This window comes from Synchiropus splendidus, chromosome 4, assembly GCF_027744825.2.
Source record: "Synchiropus splendidus isolate RoL2022-P1 chromosome 4, RoL_Sspl_1.0, whole genome shotgun sequence".
NCBI lineage: Eukaryota > Metazoa > Chordata > Actinopteri > Syngnathiformes > Callionymidae > Synchiropus > Synchiropus splendidus.
In genome coordinates, this window is record NC_071337.1 from 13,776,234 (window position 1) to 13,798,428 (window position 22,195).

At 41.6% G+C, this 22,195-nt stretch overlaps 1 protein-coding gene across 1 annotated transcript in view; it reads left to right on the forward strand.

The window, feature by feature from the left end:
- pag1 (phosphoprotein membrane anchor with glycosphingolipid microdomains 1) overlaps window positions 1-22,195 on the forward strand; it is a 42,801-nt gene that overhangs the window by 8,261 nt on the left and 12,345 nt on the right. Inside the window, exon 2 of the mRNA XM_053862432.1 lies at window positions 20,223-20,258. The gene's annotated coding sequence lies outside the window, so the exon portion shown is untranslated. The remainder of the gene's footprint in view (window positions 1-20,222; window positions 20,259-22,195) is intronic.

Here is a 22,195-nt window from a genome sequence, read left to right on the forward strand (position 1 = left end):
GGCGACAGCGCTATGGTTATCACCGGTTCTCTCTCACTAGAGAGATCTGCTGTGATGTTTGCTGATTGTTTGGTCCAGAAATGAGCACTGAAGTAAAGAATTGGTAATTACAGGAGGTATTTCATCTTTTTAAATTCTCAAGGACAGTATTAAAAAATTTGAATTTGAATTTTAAAATTAATTATCTCCAACTTGTGCCCTCGGAGTTGAGGCGGGGTCGTGGGGTGTGAAATTTCTCTGCATCAGTCGTTTTAATTGGACTGTTTAAGCGTAGCCTGTTCAATTCCCTGGTAACACAAATTGTTAACCAGACAATCACATGGCCATGGCACGCTGCATTTAGACTTATGGGTAGCAATGTATTGGTATTGGTATTTTCTCTGCACAGTTTGAGTTTGGGCCTTAGAACCAACCTATCTGTTGTGTGTGTTGTTTCTGACTCCATCCACCCCTTTGGGACTGCAGCGTACCTGTCTTATGCAGGCGACTGGTGACAGCATACTGTCACAAAGCTAGTACTCTCACACTGGTTTCCTGAATATGACCCTGCTTCAGGGGCCTTCACAGTCCATAGATCTCAAGCCAATGACTAGGATGTGTTGAACTGACTTGCATCATGGACATGCAGCCGACACATCTGCTGCAACTGCATCATGTTGTCATGTCCAATGGGAATGTTTTTGTTGGCCACTTTACTCGGTACTACTATGGTGTACCAGGTATAGTGGCCGAGGTATGACTAGCTACACAAAAGCAATGAATTAAAATGGGGAAGAACTGAAAGATTGATACAAGTCGTCTCGGCAGGCACAGCGACAACCCACATTTTTACTGATAATCACCATCCATTGAGGTCATTATATGGTCTTGCTCATCAGGTGATGCTTTCAGAGGCACACGCTGTTTTGTATTAATGGAGTGCTGATAATTGAAATGGACTGAGGCGCTCAGTGTCCCAGATGAAATGGTTGTGAACAAAGGGCTTCTTGTGCTTGTGGAGTCCACATGTGTGACTTTTTAAATTGATTCTTTAGATGGTTATTTGAGTGGTGATGGGTAGTCGGATGAGGGATGGGAGAGCGGCAGACTGGCTGTTATCCAGCATCAAGGAGGTCAAGCTGGCTGTGGGAGACACTGTTACCATTTAACACTCTCTCAGCTCCCCTACCCTCCCAGTTCTTTCTGTGGCCTCAACAGTCTACTCCAGTCTCACATCATTTAACCTCACCCTGCTAGATTCCTTATTCTAGATGACCTGAAGTGTTACATTTTTATACACTTTCACGTCATCTGTCTCGATTCCTCTTTCTGTGCGGCCAGTTTGTCTGCCGTCAGGTTCATTTTATAAGCAAGGTCACAAGGCACACAATATAAAATGCACCTCCCTTTCCCCAAACAGGCTTATGATAGGAAATACCCCTGTTATCTGTACGCACCGGCCTATTAAAGTCGGCAGAAAACAAAACTTAGAGCCTTTCCTTCGAAGATGTCAAGTGGTGCAAGGTAAGGTATTACATGCTCAGTGTTGTGGAAAGGAATTCTTCAGGGAATTCTAAATGTAGATGGAAAGCAGCCCGAGGGGGCGGCCACAATCATGTAGGTGACAATTGAAAAACCACAAGGAGGCTCTCCAGGGAAAAGACAACAGGACAGGTTGAAATTTGATCAATTTAAAGGAGGCGGCCATCAATATGGACAAAATAGCAACTGACTTTAAAGTTGACCGTGAAGTCTGACGTTAATAACTTGTATAAAAAGGCAAGAAATAGGCAGAAATATAAATTGATTTAACAAGGGCATATAAGATTTTTGCGCGTCTCCTTTTTCACATCTGTATCAACTGCACGTACAGAGGGACGTGCAAGCTAAACAGCTAGCACATGCTTCCATATTCTGGATCATATTAAGCTGTTCTGTGTGTCAGTTCTTCTCACCAGCATCGACAATACTTGCACTTTTTGTGAAAATCCAAATTGTCTCTTTCCCCAGTGAATGAGTCTAGTTTTCTGTTGGTTTCATATTCCTCCTGATAAGAGCCAATATGGTTTCATTCATGAGCATTCTTCTGATTTGGAAATGTTATGTTAATGTTATAATTTCTAATATTCGGTTGTATAATAGCTGACTGTGACAAAGAAACGGGTAAATTCATAAATTGAATAATTTCGAGAGAGTCCACTATCGTCATTGATATTTGGTGTTTATGATGGTGACGGAACATAGGTCTAAGGTTCGTGTCAATGAAGGTTGGTGTCTCTGACATTTCTTGATCAATGTTGCATGAAGGATTATGTTTGAACAAGTAAAATCTGCATGGTTTGTCCCCTGTGGACATTGTGTTCTTCTGCTCAAGCTTTGTTCGCCTGCATGTCAGGAATGGTTGAAATCTCCAGCCTTTATACAGAGTTCTTTGGCAGCATACAGCATGACAGTGTTTGTCATTGATCTTTGAGTTCAGCGTTAAAAAACTAAAGTTTAATTTTCCTTGTGTTTTCCTATACACACCAAATGTTGTCTTTCTCTCTCCATCTCTGCTTTATATGCTTGTCCTTCCATCCACCTAGAACACAATGGTCATGCGAATACACAAGGGAAAGAAGGAAGATGCAGGGCGAGGGAGAAAGCAAGCCCCCGAATGAATGAGTAAAGAGAATGTGAGTAAAAGATGTTTGAGCCAAGTGGAGGCACAAAGAGTCGCTTGTTGAGGTTTTATCGAAGGGTCTTTCAGTTCCTGGACAGTTGGTCCCTGATCTTTTTCTTGGATTTCCGAATGAAAGGTTCAGTGACAGGACAAATTTGCTTGATGGACATCTTTGTGGCGGGTATAAAAAGAATTCAAATGAGTTCGATGTAGCTGTGGAAACTGGCATTAACATCTATAAGTACTATGAGGTGAATCACCCAGATTGCTTTTCATTAATGTGTCTATGTGTTGCTGCCAATAGTTACTTAATAAAATCGTAATTTGCTTGACACTAAATCAGAGTAGAATGATAATCTCTCCATCTGTGATAGCTTGCCACATGATCTCCACCCAGCTGGCCTTGCCTGGAAAACATCCAACAAAAGATGCTCATCAAAGTATGCCGCCCTGACCATGTCCGTTTGCCGTATACAGTCCTCTAGTTGAGGAGGGATGCAGTGGTGGGATGGCATCCCTTCTGGAGTAAAAAATTGAAATCACCCCGCTTTTAATCTCTTTGACAACCAAATTCAATGTTGCATCCTAAAGCTCCATCAACATAGGCACTTGCTCAAGCATTTTAGGCTGCCAAAAGAAATGGCACTCATCACAAAAATATTATGATTGTTTCGCATTGTTGTTGTCTTAACTGATATGATCAACTTTAATGTGTCTATTTCTGCAAAAATGTGTTCTCCTTGTGTGATGTTTAGAGCACTGTTGCGTGCCACTTGTCAGTGGCCTAGTGGCTAGAGCATGTCGCGATGAAGCAAGAGGTCTGTCGGTAACAGAAATCGGAAGTGTCATGGAAATGCCAATTTCATAATTAGTTCTGAAAGCTACGTCATTTCCTTTTTGTGTGGTAAAAGCGTGTGAAAACACAATAAACTCTTGCCATGATAAGGATTTTGTACCCACTCTCTGTAAAAAGGCAATGAGTGTGAAAAAGCTCTTAATGGTGAAATGAAGCGATTTATTTTGATTCAAGCCCATATAAACTAAACTGACAAACTGATTATTGAGGAGTGGTGTGAAAAATGGCATTAAGTTAACCCAAAGAAGAACGCTTGACAAATGATGCCAACTTCAACCTACAGTCAGTTTTACGCCGCATGCCCATGTTGACTAATTCAGCGTCGTGTTTCTGTGTGAGAATGTGCCTGGCTAAGGGATTTTTGTTTTGGTAATTCTCGTCGACGAGATGAAGGCTCATGCTTTGTGTTAAAAGATCAAGTACCAGCAACCTTAAAGTGAAGCGATGGAAGCTTGAAAGACGAAGATAAGCTACACAGCAGGGGGCTTGGCTGAGTGAGCAGCTCATGAAAGGGTTTTGAACCAGTGCCAGCACCCTATGATTGCTGATGGACCAAAGGAGACATGAAGAAAGGAACGGAAATGGCTGGCAAAGGAAAGAGAGAAGGTGATGGCAAACAAGTGTTGAAAGGAAGACTGCAGATGATGCTTGTACAGAGCAGAAAAGTGTTGTATCTTGAGTCTCCAGATATTTGGAAGTATTGAGCCTCTTCATTTACACAAGCCCAGTACCAATATTGTATTTCATCTAAGGACACCATGACTTCAGTGCTTGCAGCCATTCTTGTCGACTACTTTTGGCAAACATTAAGAGGTGATGATATCCATAAAATCCAAAAAATCCTCAGTGCAGTTGAACCATCTGGGCTATAGACGGAAGTGCACACATTGATCTGTTTATTCCTATAGCTTGTTGTGTGTTGTGTGATGCTCTTCCTGACTGCATGCCCTTTCTTGCCTCTATTGCTGCTGGAAATGTAAATTTCCTGGAGGGAGTCTTCCCAAAGGGATCAATAAAGTCTAGTCTAAGTCTAAGTCTAAGTAGAGTGCTGTCAAGCAGGAGTAATCACAAGCTGATTTGGCTTTAAACTAATATAAAATACAAGTGAACTGCAATTACTTTCTTCCACACATGGAAACTGAAATCAGAGGTTTTTGAAACTCAAAAAAGCGGCTTACTATAATGTGATGATACATTCAGCGAAAGTGTGTTGTGGATTATTGCTTGCTTGTAAAACTACTTTTAGTCAACTGCAGACAAAGCTTTTGTATTTGAGTTCTTTTTTTTTTTGCTGCAGGATTCCTTCCTCTGGTGTGAATAAATATTCAGGGGATTGTCCTCTTGGCCTGTCGGCAGCAGTTACAAATGGCTCAGTGAAGCCTGTTTTTATCACAATGAGCACCACGTTTTCTGTCCTCCTGTGTTGTGCTTGATAAAGAAGTAGCCTCTGTGATAAAACAGTGGAAAGTAAATCAGTAACAGCCAGCATTGCAAAATCATTACTCAGCTTCACCCATTTAACAACCATTTCGTCACCATACACACTCACACATGAGTGGTTGTAAAAACAGCAGATTAAAAACCCTGAGTGTGAGTTACAAATGAGGTGTTCAGCTGCTTTTTAACTGCTTCTTGGAAGGTTTTTAAGATGAACATTGCCTCATAAATACTGTAAATTTGAAATAGAGGAGTCAACATTCCCGGATCAACAACAGTGTAGTGGCTCACAGCAAGAAGGACTTGGGTTAGAGCAAACTTGTGTCCTTTCTGTGTGGAGTTTGTTTCTTCTCCATGAAACATAGTGAATAGTTGGCGCCTCTGAATTGTGTGTGAGTTGTCTCCGTATGCTCCCTGTGATGAACTGGTGACCTGGCCACTGTGTGCCCCACCACCTGCTTCCTGTTTAAAACAAGACATGTGACAAATGTATTTCCCTCATTACAATAATTTTCACTTTTATTTGTTTCTTGGAAAGACAGTGGTTTGTAAAAGATACTTGGCGTTCATATTTGTTACAGAATTATTTAAGCTTTGTCAGTTGGATTGTATTGTATTATAAGTCCCTCATGAATAAAATCTGGATTATGTGTTAAAGCCCTCTCTCTTCCGCTGCTGTTTTAGTTAAGCACTAATCCAGAAATGATGAGTGGAAAAGTGAAATTAGATATTTATTTCCTGTCACCCAGCATGGCATTTCAGCATCCATGTTGAATCAGCGGGACTGGGGTCCCTCATTAAACATGTAGTTTTGTTACAGTTTTCCAACATAAATATTTTGCGGGTCTGACTCACTCTCAGTAAAGGTGGGTGGATGTTAAATGAAGCTATCCAGCCCTAGAATCAAATATTTTGATGGACAGATTGCCAGCAACAAAACTTTAGAATGACCTTTTCATCCTCCAGTGGTCGATACCTTTTGTGACCAGAAAGTCAAAATTGAAGATAGTTGCTGTAGGGCTAAATGATACATGTCCCGATGTAGAACTGACAATATGATGTACTGCAATATACATTGTAACACATACACATTGTACAGAGAGGACAGTCTGAGTATCATTCACTTGCTCCATGTTAACTGCTAACTGCAATTATACTACAGAACTTCTGTAGGTTCAAACTGTTTTTTGATCAAGTCATGAGCTGCCCAAGATTAGTAGCATCCTCATCTAAAACTGTAATAGACACTGAAGGCATAGTCTCACATCCTTTGTGTAGGGATGATGGAGTAACTTAAAAGGCATGATAAGCAAAATGTCCAGGAAAAGCACCGTTCCGGAACATTCACATCCCATTTGGTCCGAGGCCAGTGCTGCAGGTTCACTGTGAGATTTGAGCTCTCAGCACTGTCATCTCTCATCAGCTGATGGCTGGATGTGAGCACAGCACAGGCTCATCTACTCCAGTGAAGTTAGTCCATCTCCACGGCGCCCTGTACTTTTTGTTGTCTGCCAAGTCAGAACACATTTGATCAGCATTTTACCAAGCAAGTATATTTGATCCATGTCAATGGATTGAAATATATAATACCACGCAGCCATCACACGTACCACTGATCATTGTCAACCCATATTGCATTACATTCAGTCTTGACCTTTAAATGTGTTTATGTCAGTGTAGTTAACCACCTAACCCTGCCCACAATTAAACATATTCCAGCCGTGCCTTAAATGCCAACCCACAATCTAGTAGTGTACAGCATTTGTGCTATTTGAAATGACACAGCAACTGTTTAATAAACAGTAACCGTGGCAACAGATACAGTTTATTTGTTGTGATGAATGCAGATGGTATTCCAGAAGCATGACTAATCTATTTCTTGGAAACCGACCTTGAGTCCTGTTCATTAACAGGAGCGAAGTGCCCTGGGTAACTGGGTTGCTAGGGGCTGGATGGAAGCACTGGCACTGCCAGCATACCATTTAATCATGTTTGAGCTGAGCATCCTTCTAAAGCAGGAGTCTGTTCGAAGCAAAGCAGCACACTAGTTTCCCTACCAAATAAAGGATTTTGAAGTGACTATTTTAGAGGACACGTATTTCAATCCAATGATTTCTCAGCATATGCCTGTTAAAGGAACTCATTATTAACAGACCCACATGTCTGGTGCCAAGTTTGAAAGCAAACAGTGTCTGATCATGAATAGGCTATAAAATGAACCCAGCAGCACAAACAGGGTGTGTTCTGTCCTCACAAACAGGAAGTAAGTACACAGTTTCATCCTGCTCCTCCTTCGGGCCGATACCAACCCGGTCGATTCATTTTTCACAAATCATTCTGGCTCTGAACGAAGTTTGGAAGGTGACTGATGCATCTTTTTTGTTTGGTGAATGACAGATTCAGCTCCGCAGAGAATGGCGTTTACTTTTTGCACAAGTAGATCAAAGAGATGAATGTTGATCTTATATTATCTTGCTGTTGTGTAATGAGGGAGAGAGAAAGCCAGAGGAAAAGAGTGGACGTCCGAGGCGCCAGCAAAGAGGATATGTCTGGCAGCTGTGTCATTTTGGAGAGTGAAGGATTATGGGAGAATTACAACAAATGAGCAACAGGGTCTTGTGTGTGTGTTTGGGTCTGTGTGTGTGACTGCGCTTGCACAGCATGTTTACACACACATTGTTGTCAGTTGCCATTTATAGTTCTTTGTATTCACTTGTCATGTGAACATGTTAAGCACTTTTTATTTGATCTTTTTCAAGGTGGAGCAACAAGTTATGATCATGTATCAGCGCAGAGAATGTGCTTGAAATGAATTGTTATTTTACATGCTGCTTTCCATGAACTGTAAGTTCATTACAGTACTACAAATAGTTTGAGCTTGATAGGTAATTGTATTTATTTTTGTATGTATGCATTTTTCTCACCTGATGCAGTTTAGTTCATGTCATGTTTCTCCTTCACACGTGTTTGTGGGAGAGGCAATTTGGCTTCCTGTCACCACTGAAAGTATTTACATGTTAGTAGATGTCATAGTAGGTCATGTCAAGCAACAAAGCAATAGTGGTCTTATGACTGCTTTTGTTTTAGAACAAGGAGCCATTTGCAGTCCACAGGACTCAGCTGCCACAAGACAGCGACTGATAGCATGAAGGCGGCGGCCAGAGTGTTATCCATTACAACTCAATTTGAGACTATTAAATGACACTGTTCAGCATATCTTGCTGTGCTTTACAGGTGAAATAGGAGCATGATCTCACATTGATGCTACTGCCGAATGTCTGGTGGTAAGGACCTATGACTTCAGTGATAATTGCACACAAGTAACATCAGATCAGAAAATCAGAAAGAGCACAATACTGTCTACGTTCCTATACTATTCTGTGCAGGCTGCACAGCTTTTACCTCGAAAGCTAGAGCTTTTATTCATGGTGAAAATTCTTTAAATCAACTGCTAAAACACTAAAAAATATTACTAAATATGATTTTACCAATGTGATGAGGCAACACCAATACAGGAAAAAATAAATATATTGTACAAACTCACGGGTGGCGCAGCTGTGCAGTGCATGCTGGGATGTCTCAAGACAAGAACGATGACCAACATGGTGCTCAAGACAGGCACTGAGTGTGATGCACGTTAGTCGGGATGACTTGCTTTCATGTCACACATGGTGTTGGGACTTTGTTTCATAGGTCTAAGCTGATGAGGCATTGCATGATTAAAACAGAATCTATTGTTTAACACGGAATAAACCGCGATGAGCAGCTCTCTGAGAGAGAGCTCAACCTGCTAGTATTATCCTTGCATAGGTGCTGGATATTTCATGCACTCCTTGTGTGACGCAACAGTTGCTCCAAGCTCCGGGGAGCGTGTTTGTGAATCCCACGATGGTTGGGGAAGCTACCTCAGTTGTCTGACCGGCTGAGCTGACCCCGCGAGGACATTTCCATGGCCAAATTAAATTGATTTTTGTCATTGATGATGGTCAGATCTGGTGCAATAGAAATTAATCTACTGTCATGTAGCTTACAGAATTCCCAAATTGGACTGACTGTTTAACATTGGAATCCATGTGACTGCAAAGAAACCATGGTGTGAATTTGATACTGCCATTTCCTACTTTGTCAACTCCAAAGCTTTATGAATAAAGACCTTTCCAGCCTCTCCGCAGACTAATTCAGATCTTGTTTTCATCAGCCAACTGACACAAATGTCACCTATTCAATATTCACACATCATTGCCTCTTTGCTTTACATTTGAAGAGATCAATACCGGCCGTAGTTTTTGCAATGCTCTACTTAACAAATCTACGATTGGAATATGGAACTCATTACCAAGTGATGTTACAAACCAACAGTTCCGTGCTGTGATCAATTATTCAGCGAAACGCTTCGATAAACATGAAATCCTCTCTATAGCTTGTGTTTCTGTCACTTAATAGTTTCTCTTTCTTTCCTGTGTTTCTCTTAAGCACCACATTGTAATTGTAATATATATGAATTAAATCTGCCGTTTGTTTTGTTTAACAGCAGCAGTAGTGGTTATCCTGGTTGTCCACAACTGTTGGTTCCTCATCCAATCTAACCTAAGTGCATTCAAGTGTGTAGTGAACTATCAGGAATGAACTCCATTTGGCTTTTCGTCCGTCTGGACTCCTTCCTACTAGTCAAACCTAGGACCCTTCCTCTGCCTTTTTGCACTCTTAAGGTTCACTGTTTTCAGTGCTTTAATCACAGTTTGACCCTTTTGAGGCCCATGGACTTTCTGTGGTGGTTCTGCAGCAGTAATCCCCAAGCGACCCAGAAAGTTGCCGCTGGAGCAGGTGGTTATGTGGGCCATACGGCTAATGACACAACAATAGCGTCATATGGGGAAAGTGTGATTGCCAGCAGGGGTCTGGCATCATTTTGTGCATTATGTAGAAGAGCGTTTCATCCCGTCTCCGGCGTTTTTTGACTTCCTCTTGCAGACCTTGAGATACTGTTGTGCTTCTAAACCAATTTTAAAAGTATTGCTGGACTTGAATCAGTAGTCCTACTTGAAACTACTTGTGGTAGTGTATCGGGTCTATTCAAGTAGGACCTATGTGTCCCTCAGTCACTGAAGGTCCAAGGTCCAAGGTCAAATCCAGCCCGACGTCATAAAGCTTGAAATTTCAGTTCAGTTTTACACCCCGTCTTATGCATCAACATCTGGGACTCCTTTGCATCTATAATGCGCCAGAATGTCACGCCAATGCTTTGATCCCAGTTGTCTTCTGCCGTCTCACGGACAATGAGACAAGTGAAGCTGACCCCTCTTATCCCAGTCGTTTTTGAAACTGCTTCCCTCTGGCCACACTCAATTTCCCCATCACTGATGTGAACCACGCTCACCCCACTTACTCATACCACGCACAATTGCTTGCACACCATAAACTGCACTTACCAAATAACAATTCTCAAGCTGGACCCTGCTGCCCCTCCTCTCATGAAACGGATATGAGATATTTTTACCTCCAACTTAAAAATGCAAGTGTCCTCCAAACTTCTCATACTTCCACAGTGGACACAAACATCCTGTCCTGTTGCACTCCTTAACCCTTCAAGCTGGCTCTTCAAGTCATGATCCTTATACCTCCCACCCTCTCTAACAAGATTTCCAGGAATTCTTATTGAAGAAAGTTGTCACTGCAAGTCGGGATTACCCATGATATTTATGTTTCCAAGCAGATTGCAGCAAAATCTGCAATCTCTCTGCTTGGTGCTGTTAATTCCTCCTTCAGGGATGATTATTTTTGTGTATTGCTGTGTTGGCTTGAAAATGAATCGCTGGCCGGGGGACGAGTGGGGAAATGAGGCAGTTGTAAGATCCTGCTTAGAGATTTTCATTTTGAATACGGTCTGTAATTACTCTTGCTCTTGAAAACAAAATATTGTTGAAACTTTTAAACTCAAAATTCTTCTCATATGCCCTCAAATTTCTTTCGCTAGCTGGTACTTCATTACATTTGTGTACTGGAACGGATCCTAACACTCGTCCCCTATCTGTATTGTAATTGGAATAACTGTATAATTGAACATTTAAAATTGTATGCATCCATGAATCGATCCTGAAGATGGCTGAGTTTCAGAGGCATTTTTTAGAACAAAGATATCTAAGCAATGAAAGTGAAACAGCAAGATAATGACGACTCCATATCTGATCCGGAGGGTTTGAGTAAATCTAATCCCTTACATTAAATGTTTTTCTTGTTCTTGGCTGGTGACCACTTTGCACAAAATAAGAAAATCATTTTGCACTCTGACGACACCCACAATATGACAAAGGTGGGTGAAAAATAAATTGACATTTAAATAAATTCCCCTTTGCAAGCCCAGTTTAGATCATATTGCTATGGGAGATTATACTGAGTCAGAGTGCTCACAAACATCACCTTTTAATTGGGGTAAAGTCATCGCAACAAATCATTTCACGTGGATAATTTCAGTGTCATGAACTACTGACACTTCATAGGTTATGAATGTGCAAACTTTACAAGGTGCGTGTTCACACTGCGAGTGTTTCAAGTGTCACAGGCTTTCATAATGGCATCAAACAAATTAGCACGCGCACTGAAAAGGCAATTAGAATTTAACATGCTCCACTTTAATAGCTCTCGATTTGATCAAGCTCTTTTTTGTGGAGTCAAGTAATATGCAATCAAAGTTGGAAGAACAAAGAAACCAATTAAATAAATGAGCCACTTTCTTTTAAGATGTAATTATGCGGTGGCATGCCATTGTACTGCTTTAAAAAATGACCCATTGAACATGTCTCAAAAACCTGCCAACCAGCTGTCTTCTCACCAGGGCTTCCACTCAACTCTGGCTGACTGGTGACAGAGATTCCTACATCTCAATATGGACTCCAACCAACCATAGATGAAGCTATATTGAAATGTGTTGTAACTGTGAGCTGCTCCTTTAGTCATTCAAAAATGTAAACGGGACATGTCAGGCTTTTTCATGCCATATGTTAAGAGTTGCCTCAAATATTTTGTTGTACATGTGTAATAGTGTGTGCACGTTTCTTCTACTTCTGTCTTAGTGAGGAGAGTGAGGGTGAGGACGTTTGTCCGGTCCTTGTTTATCCTACTTTTTGGGGACCAATTCTTGACAAAACACTATCCTTGTGAGGACGTATGACTTTGTGGGCACATTTGCCTGGACCCCACAAGGTTAAGTCTCGATTTGAAGATGAAGACTTCAAATATGTGGGTCATTTTAATTGGGTTTCAGTTTGGTTCAGAGTCCAGGTTAAGCTTAGCCATTTGTTTTGATGGTTAGATTTAGGGTGAATGGCTAGGAAAAGCATTGTGGCAATGAGAAATCTCACAATGTCCCCAGAAGGATGGAAATGAAGTGTGCGTGTGTGTCTGTGTGAGTCATTCTATACTCTTGTCTATAATTAGAAATAGACAGCTACATTAATTCATGTTTTATCTATAGACATCAGGCAACCGCATCTGCACTGCAAGTCTCATAATGCACTACAACAATTGAGATACAGTCATACCAAACATGATTATGTGCGACAGTAACTGATTTACATGTCAAGTCCATATAGAGGCGCCTGTCTGTAGCACCAGTAGCAGTTGCTGGCATTCACTACTTACCCAGTCGATAGAACCACTGAAGGATCTGATGAGTCTGATGTTATGTTGATGTACTTCCACCTGCACCATGTTTACTCCTACTAACTGAAGCCCTCTCACCCAGCAAATTTTACCTGCAGTATTTCAGAGGTGAGGGGTGCATCCTTTCGGTAAGTGGGAACCAGCACATATTTGGGCAAAAGTAGTGCCAAATTGTGCTTTCTGTGAATGTACGTTTACAGGTTCATTCACTTACCAAATACACTCTTTGATATGGAAACCGTCAGTGATTTATTTGAGAAGAAAGTATATTCTCAACAAGAGTGTGGACCCACTGAAAAACAACAGTGCTTTGGGGAAGATACACTCATTCATATTCATAAAAGTAGTTTCCTTAAAATTGATGGCTTTATTTTATAGGTTTGGACCCGCTGTGATGAAATGCCAGTGTAACGTCACAACTTTTTGAAAATCTACTCGCCATTGCAGTTGGTTATAAGTTCTGTAAGATCTATGTTTTCGAGTGAAGCAGTGGAAAAAAATGTTAATATCCATCCAGTGGTTCACCTCTTCCTTGAAATTCTTCGGATTTCTCCTCTCCTGTCCCTACACAGCATTTGACTGATATGAGTGTCACCTCCGAGTGTCCCGCTCTCTCAACACATCCCACCACATTATTCATTCTTTGTGTGTCTGTGAATTTCCCCTCGGCCACTTTGTCGCTTTCCAAAGAGACAGAGTGTGAAGGTTTCCCTCAGAACCTTGGCTGCGTTTTATACTTTCATTTCTATCTTTCCCACTCCAATGCTTTCTGTCTGCCACCTGCTAATTGCTTCATGTTTGAACGCTTCTGTGTGCGTGTGTTTGTCTAAACCCAAGAGTGTGCCTGCCAAAATGATTGTGTTTGTGACTGACAGGAGATTTTCCACCGCCAGCACACATTCTGTCACTTGGTTCATTTGGTTTTCAGCTCTCCCCTGGGATACACTGAGCAGTCTCCATTAACTGATATGAGAGGGGCCACAACAGCTGCCTCGGCTGTGTAAATAGATCCTCCAGTGTGAAAATGTTCAGTATACATGACTGAGCCCGGGGGTATTCAGAAGTTTGCAAATAGGTGTCGGAGTGAATAGTCTTGTGATTCTGTGTTGTGTTGGTCAAGAACCAGATTATAAAAACGTAGAGTCTTCAAGCATAAAACTACCACATATTCATGACATTAATATTATTGGATGAGGTCTTACGACTATGGTAATCATTTTATAGTTGTCCAGTCAGTTTGGTCAACCCATCCTCGCTCCCATGACAAAATATATTGGGAAAATTTTGTGACCTATAGTGATGGCAAAGGCAGCCTACAGCATCACATGTTGATTCCTTCCTTCCCATGTAACATTCCAAGCGTAGGTGTAGATCATGTGGTTCAATTGAAAGTCTAACATGCAACGCTGAAGGCTGCCTTTGGTGTCAGTATAAGACACAAAAGTCTACTTTCCCGATGTCAGTAGATTACACCATGGGAGTCAGGACGTGTTGTCTCAATCACTGTCACCTATGTGAGGGCTGAAGTTAATCTGAACGTTAGTGTGGTTTGTTAACTTGTAACTCACCCAAGTCAAGACGATTTAGACTCTTATATATGCCTCCACTTTGTTCCCAAGCTCATAATGTTGTTCATAAAGCGACCTTATTTTTTTCTGGATGAGGATCACGGATGCAGTAAAGGGACATGAAAAGGGTTTGAGAGGATGCACTTGGTGGGTTCGGGTGGAGGAGGTGAAAAAGTGAAAAGTGATTGCATTCTCAAATGTTTGACACTGAAGGCTGCATGCTTTACTGTCCATTCTCATTCCATATGTTTGTAGTACCATTAATCAGGAGTATGTGACATATGACATGATCATGTGAGATGCAATTGAATTGTTACATCCATGCAGCCTACCTGAGCTACTGAAGCGTGCAGCTCGACAGATATGACCAGAAGGCTCTCAGAGCCTTGGCTCTCTGGCGGCATCCCTCCCCCCACTACCTTGTTAGAGATGTAGCATTGTATATTTGGCCACACTTTCCGTCCCTCCACCCCCAACCAACCCCCATCTGCTCTAACCGATTGTAGATGTGGCCTTTGAGCCCCTGCAGGGCTCCATATTTTACCATATCTTTACAGGCGAGGCGACATGTTGAATGAGCTCTGGCTGAGGAGCGGAGATGAAGAATAAACACACAAACAGATTTAACTGAGGACAAAGTTGAGCAAGTAAATTGGAAAGATTGAATTTGAGATTAAAGGATTGCGTGTGAGTGCCCCAGGTATGATAATAAAAATCTTGTCCTGTTGAGCTGCTGCCTCTGAAAGGTCACATCAACAGCCTCGCTGCATTCTCTTCAGTTTTCCTCATCCCCACTTGTTAACCTTTCTTTAATATGCGTGCACACACATTGGTGCGCCACGAGGGGAGCGTCCCCTAAAACAGAACCTGCTTCTGAAATAGACTCATCAGTATTCAGGGTTGAAGGGTCAGACCCCCTGCCAATTGCCTCGTCTGGGTCAGTAATAAAGCCGCCCCTGCTGTGTTTGGAGCCTCTAAAGATGGATCACGTTTCCATTTTGGTTGAGTCATCAGCAGACACACACCTATTAATTCTCCGCATTTCCCCCAGCCTTTTGTCCTGTGACGTGAGTGAAGAGTGACAGTTTCATATCATTCCAGCTCCTGATGGGTTTTAGCTGTGAGATGTGACACATAACAAGCATATCATCATTAGCTGTAATGATGCGGTTCTCAAACTGTGTCTTGCTTTGTGCTACAAGTGGGTTCCCTGCCGGCACAGTCCAAAAATATACGTGCCAATACAGAGTAGTGGACAAGCATGTTCACAGCCTCTCACCCCAAATAGCTTGTCGAGACTGCATCGCCCTCTCCTTCAATCTCTCCCTTCATTTGTTGTTAATGATGTCAATACATTTTGACTTTTTTTTTTTTATTTAACAGATTATGACTGACTGATCACTGAATGATGATCGGTTAATATTTAGTGTTTCACTTGACAGATCAAGAGCCACATACACACAAAAGACCCTCTTTTGTTTGACCACCCACTTTGTTCAGTCTGCTGCCCTCTGACGCCCTGGGTTCAAACCCTCAATGCCTCCCCCCACAAAATAAATTCTCCCCCTCTGACTGTGTAGAAGGTCACTTACAATGTGAGTGACAATTCCTCCGATCATCAAAAGAATCCGTCTCTCCGTTCTCCTCACGCCCAATGATCACATTTACATATTTATATCACACGGCTCACTGCTTTGTTTAACCAAGGAAATTCGCTCCACAACACGATTAGCAAAAAGTTGTCGTAGCATTTGGTTATTAGCTGAGCGCTGCAATTGTCACAAAGCTAATTAATTTAACACAATGACTGGGACTAAAAGTAATTAGGAAACGCAGTACGGAAACGTCTTGTGCTGAATTAATTAGGTTTTGTTAAATGTCGCTTGCGTTTTAATCCTTCAGGCTTTGTTTTACGATTGCATGGCACTGCAGTTAATTTGTGAGTCATAAACAGTTTTGACTGAGTGACTGAGCTCAGATAATTCACTTCCTTTTTTTGGAGGCTCTGTGGTGGCATTCAAATTTAGGGATTTGACTAGAGATGCAAATAAATGAACTCTCGAAGTCTGCAGGTGTCACTGCAGGACAAACAAAGGCACAAAAGTGGAAGTGAAAATGTAAACTTTGAAAGACGCAAAGTGCTGGAAATGGCCTGTTTTCACGTGAACGTGCACAAATACCTGCTCGGTGCCTTAATATTTTCTTTATTACGATAGATAAAATTAAAGTAGTAACCGTAATCTTAAAATAAAACTGTGTTAAATTGCTACTTCCTCTTGTGAAATACTTCTAAAGCTGTGACGAAACAAGTCAAAAGTCAGGCTTTTCGTTTTTAAATCCTGTTCAACATGTACTCAAGAAACACCTTCCTCATAGTGTGTGGATGTAAAAAGATGAAACAATCGCAAAGAGGAATCCATTATATTCTGAAAAGCAAACTTTGTCCAGTGATTTGATGGGAGTAGCTTATTTAAAAGGCTTGTGAAACATCTGTGGACCAGTGCTCAGGGTCACTGCAGTTTTCTGGAAGGTTTTTAACTGCAAGACAGGAAGTGTTTCAGTCCCACAGGACAGTGTGACATTAACCCCTGGCAGCGGTGGAACACACTCATGTTTACACCCAGCGCACACACACATGTGCACCATATAGATTAATGCCCTCAGTGGGATTGAGTTTCTCTACAAGGTCAGGACAGGACACTGGAACTCTGAGTGAGGAAAAGAGATTTGTCATCTCAGGGGAAGACCCAGGACTCTGATCCTGCAAGCACTGAAAGTACAGATGCTCCTGCTACAACACACAGTCTCCTGTGTGTTGTAGCAGGAGCAGACGGCACAAACAGCTCCCCTTTCCTTCTTCACTAGTTTTCCTTAAAGCTCTTTAATAGAATCATACATCAGTTATTTTTGAAATCCTCTTTTTCAGTGCATAAAGATAAATATTTGATTATAAAATTAACTTTTACAAAATTACATTTCAGAATCGTCTTCCCTACAAATTTCCTTCTCTACAAGCAGTGAAGCAATATGAAAGCAGGGAAGATGGGTTTGTACAATATTATTTTTGAACATCCCCATGTGTGAGACTGATACGCCTCGAGGGGGGGAAACTGATTTATGTATTGATGAAGATATTACATATCTGGAATCTGAGAAAGGCGGGTAGAAAACAGACAGCCATGCTAAATTATGCAGTTTCTATTCCCCCCTGGTTTAGAGAGGATGGATCAATGTGTCCTCCTTAACCATCAACTATCAGTATGGCCAGGGTTGCCATAGCAACACAGATTATGTCTCTAGATTCTAGCTGGTGATGATTACTAGCAATTCAACATGTGTATATCTGCATGTGTTACTTTGTGGAAAACGCTAGTGAGTTCATGTGATGGCTGCAGCCTCCAGCATTTGATCAACTCCTCCTCTGTGTCACTATCCTCATTTCATTCTTGCTCTTCTGTACGTCAGTACCTTCTCATCCCTCTTCCTCATTGACTTGATTGTGGTCTCTGTCCTTCTTTATTACTCCCCCTCTCTCCTTCTCCCTCATTTATTTTCCATTCTCTTCTTTCTTGGCAGCAGTATCTTGTCCTCCTCCTCCTCCTCCCATCCCCCAATTGTTCCACCCCCCGCCATCTAAATGGCCCTCTGGTCAGGACACGAGATGGTCAGTAGTGGTGTTTTCTAACACCAACACATATGGATATGATAGTTTTTTTTTTAATCCGTTATTGATCTAGTAACCTTTATTTGCCCCTTTATAAACAATTTTATTGATTTGATTTGACCGTGAAACATTTTTGTGAAGTACTATTTTCTATATTATTTATTATTAATATTATTTTCTTCATCATGTCCGACCTGTAAATAACTGGCATGCCGCACAGTAATATACATGCTGTGATGTCTTATTCTTCTTCTGCCAGATCCCACAGCGAGACTCTTCGTGGGACTTTATGTACCGCTAGTAAAATCCTGGTCGATTTATTATTGCAGCAAAGCCTTTGGCAGTTTCCTTGAGAAGCTTTAGAGCTGCAGAATCCAGATGTTATACCCCTCGTCGCTTGTGCGAAGTGGAGGACGCTGCAGACAAAAGTACTTGTGACTCTGAATGACTGTGCCGTTATTCACAAACTATTCTCGGGAGACTGTGCAGGAGGCTCTTCAGACTCCAAAACAGTAGATTTGTTAGATTTCAGTCTGCTTTGTTGAGTAAAGCTGGGTTACGGTTACATAGATACTTTGCTTTAAGTGAAAAATTACAAATATTATAGACCAATTTGAATACACTACGTCAGTAATCTGTGCCACAGGTCAGTAAAGATTGCCAAGACTTCCATCTTCAGCTCTCCACAGCAAATATAACTGCAGTAATCCTATGGATTCAGTAGTGTAGTAACTTGTAGTCAAGTCCGTGTGAAGACCAGAGCAACAAAGAGAGAGACGCTTTCCCACCTGGTTTCTGCTTGTCATTGCTATGTTTGAAAGTCATGTCAGGAAGTAGCAACTCACACAGATGAGGCAATGGCACTGACATTTCTTATCGTTTGCAAATCGGTCATTATTATTACCAACGTACAGTAACATGGTTAAGTGACATTACTTCACATCTGTTGGTGAAACTGGTAGATGACATCACTAATCCAGTTGGGTGTTCCCATAGTTGTGTAAACTGGTGACTTTTTCAACCTCAAAAGGGAAACTTTTCTGAAACCATCTAAAGAAATTAATTTTATCTTGAATTACAGCAGTCTGTGCATGCCGTTTTTAACGTCACCCAACACAACGTCACCTGGTCTGCAACAGCTGAAGAATGATGGTGGAGGTCAACACAAGCGCTGAAGAAGTGTGTTAAGTCAGAAACTGTCAAAAGTGTAGGAGCATTTTCGCCTGGTTATTAAGACAGAGGACGTGCATGTATTCAACAATGCTCGCCCCATCATCGTTGTTCTTTTCTTCTCGTGTTCAGCCTTGTGGCCGATTTCCGTCAGCAAGATATGGCCTGTTCCTTCCTATTTCATCATCAGTTTCATTTGTTGATATCATCACTGTGTTCTGTTCTCCTTTTTGCAAATGTATTTTACCAAATTAAGCCAAATTCGATTGTCCTGACAGTTTACAAAGAATGAGAGACCATTACCGTGCTTTAAGGTGATTTGGTTTTCCAGGGAGATGTAGTGAGTGATCAATAAATCAATGAGGCATTTCCTCTGAACTGGAGTAAATGTTTAATCTTCATCTATGTAAATGTCACAGGTGTGCATCCGTTCATGTTTCAGTATGAATATTGAGTTCAAGTTTATAAGTCCCATCTGTGCTTCAAAGTTCTCTCTTCGTCTCTAGAAGTTATTGTATTAACCATCATGGATATCTTTAATTCGGAGTGTGTAAAAAACAATATAATAATTCACACTAAAATCCAAGTTCAATGGCCGACTCTCAACTTGTGTTGCCATGGCAATGATCAAGATTTGATCCACGCATCACCTGCAGCCTCAGTCATCTTCGAGCGATGTTCAAAACAATTTCTCTGGATTTTTCTTTTCTCTCTGCCAGCAAAAACAGCCCTGATGGGTAAAAGGGAATGTTGCCATGGTGACACAGCAGTGTGGCAGCCGGTAATTATTCTGGTTAAAGTGCCAGCGGAGACGCAGACAAACTGGCATACGCTGGCATAGAGTAACATTTGGAAATTCCAGCCTTCGATGTGAGAACGTGTCAGACGGTCTTAATAAGAGAAGTTGTTTTGTCTATTATATTTGGAGAAGAGGATGACACAGGATTTTACAGCTATTAAAACACTGAAGGGAAAGGATGGATGTATGTGTAATATAATATGTGCCGAGTCATGGTTATTATCCTTCATTCAATTATGTGGGTTCAGTCTCCTGTCTGGAATTTATTTAGGGGTATCAGTAACACACCTCTTACATGGTTCTTTCAATTGGCGTCTGAAATAAGTGACATGAAACTCTTGATCTCTCTCAGGATAATCTTCAGCTCTGTGCCTTACCTGAACCTGAGCAATAATCCCCCTCTTCTCTTCTTTATCTCTGTCTTTCAGACAAGAACGCCCTGACTGATCATCCAAGGTGTCAAGGTAAGTCTCGCTCAGCCTTTTTCTCGTCTGGAAGTACATGTCTTGCACTGTATGAACATACAGTAAGTATTTCCTTCTTGCTATGAGCAGATTTTGTGACCAGCCTATCTGGTACGACTTACAAAACATCTATCTACAAAAGACAACTGGCACTCTGTTTCTAACGCGTGTCCCACTGTTTGCTTGAATTACTTTGAATTAAACATGCTCTCATTTAAGCTAAATGAAGAGAGTCTTTTTCTGTCAGTTCAACCCTTCTGGCACTAGTTAGTCAATGAAATATTCCACTTTGATGTCACTGTTTCAAAAGGCTGTAGCCTGAAAGTGGTTTGAGATCAGGCGTATTGTAAATAAGAAAAACCGTCTGTCCTCTTCGTCTCAAACAAAATGATGATTATGATGGCTGGGCATCATTTGCTGTCTATTTTCTCCTGCAGCTTTTAATACATATATGAATAAGTCATTTTTTATGGTAACATATGTTCTGTCTCTGAAGTGTTTCAGCCATAATTGGTGTCAGCAGGTCAAACATTGAATTGGTCCACCTCTAGTTTCGGTGGTTCATGTTATGCTACAGTGGTCCATAGTGTGTGGCTTTTATGTTTGAAATGTTGAAGTGTTGTGGTATTGGTCACTTGCAGTACGGTCAGAGGCACAAGTTAGTGTGGAGCTGGGTCACCCACCGGAGAATTGTACTGGGGCTGAAGTATCTTCATTCAGAGATGAGGCCGTTGACTTAGCTTGAACATGAGAAGTTCAACAGAGTGCTGAACTATTTTGGGAAAGTTCCTTGCAGGCCACAGACACGAGTCTTTCATTGGGTTTCATCATTGTTTGTTGCTCTGTTAACTTAGTGCCTCAATGTTGCCTCTTGAAGACCTTTGACTTCATCAGATATCGACCTTTGAGAGTCCCGGTGTTATAGTTTATGACTTTTCTTATGATTGCGTAAAAGAAGGCACATCTGCTGCTGTTGGTGCTGGCTGTGATGCGAAAATGGTGAAACCCTCTGCAATGATAGTCGAGCAGCAGTGTGTTAGACGTTCACTGTTCACTGCAGTCAGCTTTCGACAGCTTCTCGTTTTCCTCGCAGCAGGAAAAATAATAGTCTGCTACGAGTCCCATGACACACAGCCACATCTGCCACAAGAGAGAAGAGGTTTTGCCCCCAAACGATGGAATTATACAGTTTTTCTAAACACACAGTGGTGGGTCTCTCTGGGAGCTGCTGATTCTCAATGGGAGAGAGGAAAGTCTTGTCACCTTGGGGGACTATTCTCATCACCTTCTCTCTCTCTCTCAGCCATAAAAACTGCAGTATAAGATGTGCTCATGTGAAACTTTGACGCAGCACAGACACAGCGTGGCTCGATGTTGTTACTTATTCCAGAGCTCAAAGAAGCCCCATCTCCCTCTCTGTGACTCACCTGCAGTGCAACATGGCTCCTGGTGTCTCTGCTGAAAACATCAGAGTTCTCATCAATTCTTTTAGACCCAACTTTGCCGGTTTACAGGGACGTGATCGGGTTACTTATTTGGGTGTGCGGAGCGGAGACCAGACAGCAGCTGTACTGGCAATGCAGCAGATTTTGGCTCCGCAGTCGCGCTCTCTTCTGCCACCTGCTGGCTAAATGTGAAAGCACTCAGGGTTATATTAAAGAGTATTTGTGTGCACGTTTGTTAGATGTAAAAGATGTCTTTGCTATCATTAGTTATTATACTTAAAGTCCAGTTTGTTTTTGTGTCTAACTGGGAATACATTACCAATATCACCTGCACTTTATTTCCACGTTATTTAATTGTTTTCATGATGCTCAGTCAGTCCTCAAGTGATGAAAGTGTCATCTCATCTTACCACTCATTTGTGTGGACGAATCATGAGGGTGGATTCATGGCTGGTGAGCCACTTGTCGGGTTGTTTTATAGCTGCACTTTAT